The following is a 7,237-nucleotide window of genomic DNA, read 5'->3' as shown; positions in this document are numbered from 1 at the left end:
AATCATAAACATTATTCCAGTAAAAGAGGTGCATGTTCTCTCCCTTTAGTCTTCTTACATGCAAGATCACTGTGATAAGTTAAAACAAAGCAGCTCTTACACAATCAGAGAAGGGAAAGAGAAAACCTAAGTGCCACGGCCTGGACAATTCCATCCAGCATTGCTATCCCTGTCCTCCCTGCTTCTCTACACAGAGTGTTCACCCAACCATGGGTCTTGGTTAGAAGACTTGTGGTCAGTAGAAATAAATGGGAAGTAAAAACGGGTGGTGAGACATGCTCTTCTCATTTAATCACACAAAGGGGCCTAATACTGAAAGTGTCTTTTGATTACTGATCCCTGACCTGGACCTTGGCTTTACAAACTGTTACCAATCAAATTGTGAATTAGGTCACTATGAGTTGGAATCGACTTGATGACAGTGGGGTTTTTGTTTTTTGGTTTCTGTTAAATCTGCTTTCTGATGCTTCTCTTGAACTTTCTTCTGTTTAAATAGATTATTTTCTAAAAAAGAAAAAAGGGTTATTTTCTTATTAGGAAAAAATAATGTTCCGCCTCTGAAATTAACAAAGTGGATTTTATCCTGCCTTTTCAAGTATGCTCTGTTGACCTTATTGACACAGTGCATGTACTAGAAGGCCAGAGCAGCTGAGGGTCTGATAGGTGTTCTGACAGTAACACTGGAGAAGTTTGTCCTGCAGGTCAGCACAGATTTGATGACAATCATACTTCTGGAACTTTGCTTCCACCTCTTCAGCAGCTTTCTGATATTGCTCAGTGGTGACTTTGTAGAACTCTGAGCTCCTCTCCTCCCGTCTAGCCAGATGCTCTTTGTAGAACCCATTCTGCCTCTTTACCGCCTAATCTTTCTCTTCCAGGTGCTTTGTGTTAGACTGTTCCTCCTCATTGTTTAGCCTGTCATCAAGAATAGCTCTGGTTAGTTTATTGGCAGTTCTTTACCTTGCTTTAGTTGTTTTTGCTTTTCAGATTCTTTCTTAGCTTGCTCCAATGTCAGCTCCTCAGCTACTCTTCAATTCTTTTTCAGAAACTGAGGCAACATGACCACCAGAATACCGTAGAAACGTCACCAGGTGGAGATTCCCTCATTTGATCAATGATGTTTTCTGAAAGCCAGATGCCCTTCACCGCTGTGATGTTCTCACTCTTGTTCTCCTCGAAGGTGACCCAGCGGGTGCTGCCATCCTGCCCAAGGCTCCCACACCTGTTCCAGAAGTGGCCAAGCGCAGACTCACAAGCACTGCAGGCCTCATGCGTACATACACATATGGAGGCGGCCGGATGCTTTTGGTGCATAGCCAGAGCCAGGCCACTACCCTAAAGAGCAAGGAGAAGGCTCTGGTTGCAAAAGACCACTTTAAAGTGTTAAAAAGCAAAGGTATCACTTTGGTGACTAAGATGCTCCTGATCCACCAAAAACCCAGTGCCATCAAGTCTATTGCAACTAATAATGACCCTTTAGGACAGAATAGAACTACCCCATGGGGTTTCCAAGGCTGTAAATCTTTACTGAAGCAGACTGCACCACCAACCTTTTGATTAACAGCTGAATGCTTTAACCACTACACCATTACCTGACCCAAGCCATGTATTTTCAATTGCCTCATATGTATGTGAAAGTTGGACAATGAATTAAGGAAGACCAAAGATGTCCATTCCAACTCATAATAACCCTGTAGGACAGAGTAGAACTGCCCTATAGGGTTTCGAAGGCTATAAATATTTCTCCCAGCAGAGCTGCTTGTGGGTTCAAACCTCTGACCTTCTTGTTAGTAGCCAAATACCTTAATCACTGCACCATAGACCTCCTGCCCAGTAGAAAATGTGATATAAATATTACATTTTAGTACTGTGGTAGTTCAGTTTGTGTGTCAACTTGGCTGGGCCTGGTTGAATGGCTGGGCAGCTGGATGTAGTATTCCCCATGATAAGACTGGTAATCAAATCCACAGTGGAATATACTGTGAGCAGCTGAGTAGCTGCCTTAGGGAATGTGGTCTGCTTCCTGTATATAAGGAGAAGCCTTGGGGATAGTCTCAAGCTTATGGCATGCTTGGACCCTGCATGTAGCCATGTTGTTGTTCAGCAGCCTGCCATGCTCTGCCGACCTTGGGACTTACAATGGGCTTAAATTAATGGCCTGCCGTGTGGTTTGGTTACATCAGGACCGTGCCTTTTTACTTGTCAACCTTGGGTTTGTCAGCCTCAGCAGCCAGCAACTGTCTGAGTAAAGAAAAGCCTCTGGCTTCAGTGGGCTGGGAGCTGGAGGCAGAGCTGAAGCCCAGGGCTGAGGGGCTTTCACCCAGTCCCTAGAGCTTTGAACTTGGACTTAAAGCTTCCAAACTGTAAGAGAATAAACTCCTGTTTGTTAAGGCCATCCCATTTGTGGTATATTCCTGTCAGAGTGGAACTAGGTAACCAGAACAAGTACCTGTGAGACAGTAACAAGTTTGGTACTCATTAGCAACTTCATTTCATCATTCCTGATTTCCTTATACATGCTAGTTCTTCAGATTCTTCTTCCAATTATTTTTGACAAATTGCTAGTTTCCTCCCTAATTAACAAATAAAATGTTTGATGTGTGTTCACTTTATATTTGTGTGAGGATCATTATTTTATCTTTTTTAAAAGTATCTGTGAAAAAAATAAAGAAAAAATTTTAAAAAAGTATCTGTGGCAGTTAAGGTTGTGTCAACTTGGCTGGGCATGGCTGAGTGGATGGGCAGCTAGTTAGTTATTCGCTATGGTGAGATTGGCAATCAATTCTATGGTGGAATCTACTGGAGTAGCTGAGTAGTACCTTAGGGATGTGGTTTGCTTCCACTATATAAGAAGAAGCTTTGAGGAAGGTCTCTAGTTTTTGGCACACTTGAACCCTGCATGTAGTCAAGTTGTTGTTCAGGAGCCTGCCATACCCTGCTGATCTTGGGACTTTTTCTGGACTTGAATTAGTGGTCTGTTATGTTGTTTGGTAATATTGGGACTGTGCCTTTTTAACTTATCGACTTCAGGTTTGTCAGCCTCAGCAGCCAGCAGCTGCCTGGGTGAAGGAAAGCCTCCAGCTTCAGTGAGCTGGGAGCAGAAGGCAAAGCTGAAGCCCAAGGTTGAAGGGCTTTCACCCAGCCCCTACAGCCTGGCACTTGGAACTCAGACTTCTAGGCTCCAAATCTGTAAGAGAATAAACCTGGTTGTTCCAGTCATCCATTTGTGTATCTTCTGTTAGAGCAGCACAAATTAACCAAAACAGGATCCTTTAGCATAGTTTTCTCATCTGTAAAATGGCAATAACAACAGTATCTGCTCATGGCATTGCTGGATGGGTAAATTAATATAAAATCTATAGCTATATTATCACAGTACCCAACTCACAATAAATGCTTAATAAACATTAATTAATTAAACATTAATAACGTAATTAATAAATATTTATTAATTAATTAACATTAGCTGTTTTATTGTTGTTGTTGTGTATTAGAGCTTAAAATTCTAAAGCATTTGGTTTGTGGAGGGCTGTAGTCTACAGCGGGAGCCCTAACCCTATTTTGAGTCTTGACATAAGTTCAGGTGCTATTTGAGTTCTTTCTGATCATTAAATCAGCAATGGAGATAAGCATAGACAAGGCCAGGGCAAACCTACAAGGGGCAGTTTGCCCCCAGGAAGAGGTTAAAAGCAGATTATCCTCACACAAAGAGGTAGGGAACTTGCCTGAGTGTGTCCTTAATGATTTGCTTAATGATAGACACGTATTATCTAATTTAAGTTAAAGGTTAGGGTCCTGCCATTGTCTTGTAGCCACCTTGTGGCTGACTCAGGGCCACATGGTTATGAGTCATATACCTGGACCACCACATAGCCAGGTGGTCAAGCCCCAGAACCAATTCTGTAACCCTTTATCTTCAATTATGTACGTATCCCAATTGTGGTCCTTTTCCCACTTCTGTAATCCCACCTGTAAGTCCCACTTCTGTAGTTTCACCTTGCATCAATCATGATTTTGCAATGATTTCCTTTGTTTTCTATCATATGTAATTAGTCCCGTAGCTGTAACTCCATTCAGCTTCTGTACTGTGTACACACTGATGTTTTCCCTCATCTGGAGTGATTGTTTTGTCTTTGTCCTGTTTAAGGCTTAGTAAAAGGCTTTCTACAGAACATGTTTGAATCTGGGATCTTTTTTTTCCCCCTAGAACAGTTATTATTATTATTCAAAGGACTTAAATTTACTAGCACATTATACAAAATAGCAGAGTCTAAGTACATCTTTAGGAGCTCTGGTAGCATAGTGCCTAAGGCACTTGACTGCTAACCAGAAGACTGGTGGTTCAAATCTACCAGTCACTCCTCCGAAGAAAGGTTGGGCAATCTACCTCCATAGTGATACCATCTCAGAAACCCAAGGAGGGGTCACTGTGAATCGGGTCCGACTCGATGGCACACAAAAACAACAACAAGTACATCATTATGCTCTAAACTGTACGGCAAAGGCTACTAGTCTATGCTCAGTGAAAATATCTTCCACACTTGAAAGCAAAATCTCTATGTACATACTCAGAAGAAATTAAAACATATATCCACAGAAAAACTTGCACACAAATGTCCATAGCAGCCAAAAATGGAAACGACCCAAATGCCCACCAACTGGAACAAAATATATTCACACAATAATATTATTTGGCAATTAAAAGGAATGCATACTGACACTCACTACATGAATGAACCTTGAAAATATGCTAAGTGAAAATGGAAAAACCATGCATTATTTGCTATTATTGATATGAAATGTCTAGAATAGATAAATCAGTAGAAACAGAAAGTAGACTAGTGGTTGCACAGGGCTAGGCGAACAGGAGGAAGAGCAAGGGTGGGGGTGGGAGTGGTTCCTGCTAAGGGGTATGGAGTTTCTTCCTGGAGGGATGAAAATGCTCTAAAATTAATCGTGGTGATGGTTGCACAACTCTGAACACGTTAAAACCATTGACTTGCACAGTTTTGAATTGTACATTTTAATTGGGTAGATAATAGCATATAAGAATTATATCTCAATCAAGCAATTAAAAAATGAAGGCAAATAAACACACCTTTCACATAAAAGAAAACACAGAATTCATCCACAACAGACCTACATTACAACAAAAGCTAGGGGAAATTCTTCAAGCTGAAGGGAAATGATACCAGATCATCAGGAAGGAACAGAAAAGCATCAGAAATAGTTAAATGACCGGGTAAATACATGAGTCATTTTTCCTCTTAACTTCTTTAAAATACATATAACTTTTAAAAACATATTATAACACTGTCTTGTGAGAGTCTTGTGAGACTTGGAATGTATTTAGATTCAATGCATACATTACAACTATAGCATAAAGGCTGGTAGTGAGTGGGTAGTAAAGGGACCTACAAATATTTCAAAGTTTCTGTTCTATATGAAGTGATACAATATTCACTTTAAGTATATTATGAAAAATTAAGGATGTATATTCTAATACCTAAACCAACACCAAAAAAAAAAAGAATAATGCAAAGAGGTCTAACTAAAATCCAATAAATACATGGAATTCTAAAGGGAAATATATATATATATATAAAAAACCCAAAGAAAGACAGAAGAGGAAGAAAAGATTTTTTTCATGGGGGAGGGGGAATATAAGATTATATATGATTATAAAAGTACTCACCTTTAAGGAAAACATGTAAATCAAGTATTCCTGAGTCACATCTGAAAGTAGAACCCATAAGGTCCAGAGCCTAATAGCCCAGGTTCTCACAGCTCCATTTTTAGCCAGCTCTGCAAAGCAAGGCCCAACAGGAAATACAACACAAGGAGAAAAGTAGAGTGGATAGCATATAAAAGAGTCTTCTTGACTATGAGAGATTTAAACATGCAGATGGTCACAACACAATGTTGTTGTTGTTGTTATTTGCCATCGAGTCGGCCCCGACTCCTAGCGACCCCTCCTTGGGTTTCCGAGGCAGTTATCACTACGGAAGTAAGATTGCCCAACCTTCCTTCCGAGGAGTGGCTGGTGGGTTTGAACCACCAGCCTCCTGGTTAGCAGTCAAGTGCCTTAGGCACTATGCTACACAATAGCTTTTGAATTTTCCTCTCTGGAGAAGAAGCAGGTATCCCCTCAACGATGTGATCAGGAAAGTGGGAAAGATAAAGCAGTCACCTCCCAGCTGTGGGTTCTATCACTGACAGCAGCCACCCAGAAGAGGAGAGGAAAGGCGGGAAGACATCTGTCCAGAGCAGAGTTCTTTTGTGATAGCTACTCCTTGGTAGCCTTCCATAAGTTTCTCTCCTCAACCCTCTTCCCTTTCTGCACCAAAGGCTGCAAATGGCTCCTGGAGCCAGGCAGATGATGTGGATGGTTAAAGTAGCCTGGCAGGCTCAGTGGCAAAGTGCAGAGCTCACGCTTCCTGTGGTGGAGACATGTACTGCTCTTCCAATATCCATGCACTCCCCAACATTTCTCAGCCCCCTTGCAGTCAGGCAGGGCCATGTGACTAGTTCTGACAAATAGACTGTGAGTGGAAGTAACATTATCACTTCAGGTCTGAAAAAAAATCACCCACTGCCACAGAGTCAATTCCAACTCATAGCAACCCCCATTGGGTTTCCAAGGTGGTAAATCTTTTGGGAAGTATATTGCCCCAACTTCCTTTCATGCAGTGGCTGGTGGGTTTGAACCACCAACCTTCTGGTTAGCAGTCAGATGCTTTAGGCATTGTGCTACCAGAGGTCCTGTTGTTGTTATGTGAGTAGAAGTAATATCATTTCATGTCTGAAGCATGTTTGTTGTTGTTATGTGCCATCAAGTCGGACTGGACTCATAGTGACCCCTCCTTGGGTTTCCGAGGCAGTATCACTATGGAAGTAGATTGCCCAACCTTCCTTCCGAGGAGTGGCTGATAGGTTTGAACCCAGCCTTCTGGTTAGCAGTCAAATGCCTTAGGCACTATGCTACCAGAGCTCCCTCGAAGCATGTTTAAAGGCCTTTAAGAAGCCCTCCAGCTCTGTCTTCTGTCTTGTGATGTGATGGAATGTTCAAGTTGAAATAGTACAGCCATAAGGTATAAGCAGGAGTCCTGGGTGGTGCAACTGGTTAAGCTTTTTTTTTTTTTTTTTTTTAGGATTTGGGTGAAGATTTACAGAGTAAATTCACTTTTCATACAGCAGTTCACATATACTTTGTCTCATGTCATTGACCAAAATTTAC

The 7,237-nt window shown here is 41.5% G+C and overlaps 1 pseudogene; it reads right to left on the bottom strand.

The window, feature by feature from the left end:
- Window positions 1–611: 611 nt before the first annotated feature.
- The window catches only part of LOC103204415, a 28,648-nt pseudogene continuing 22,022 nt past the window's right edge, over window positions 612–7,237 (bottom strand).

Source organism: Orycteropus afer, unplaced genomic scaffold (genome assembly GCF_000298275.1).
Source record: "Orycteropus afer afer isolate SDZICR_OR568_19922 unplaced genomic scaffold, OryAfe1.0 scaffold00247, whole genome shotgun sequence".
In the NCBI taxonomy this organism is placed as follows: domain Eukaryota; kingdom Metazoa; phylum Chordata; class Mammalia; order Tubulidentata; family Orycteropodidae; genus Orycteropus; species Orycteropus afer.
This window is presented reverse-complemented; position numbering and strand designations above follow the sequence as displayed.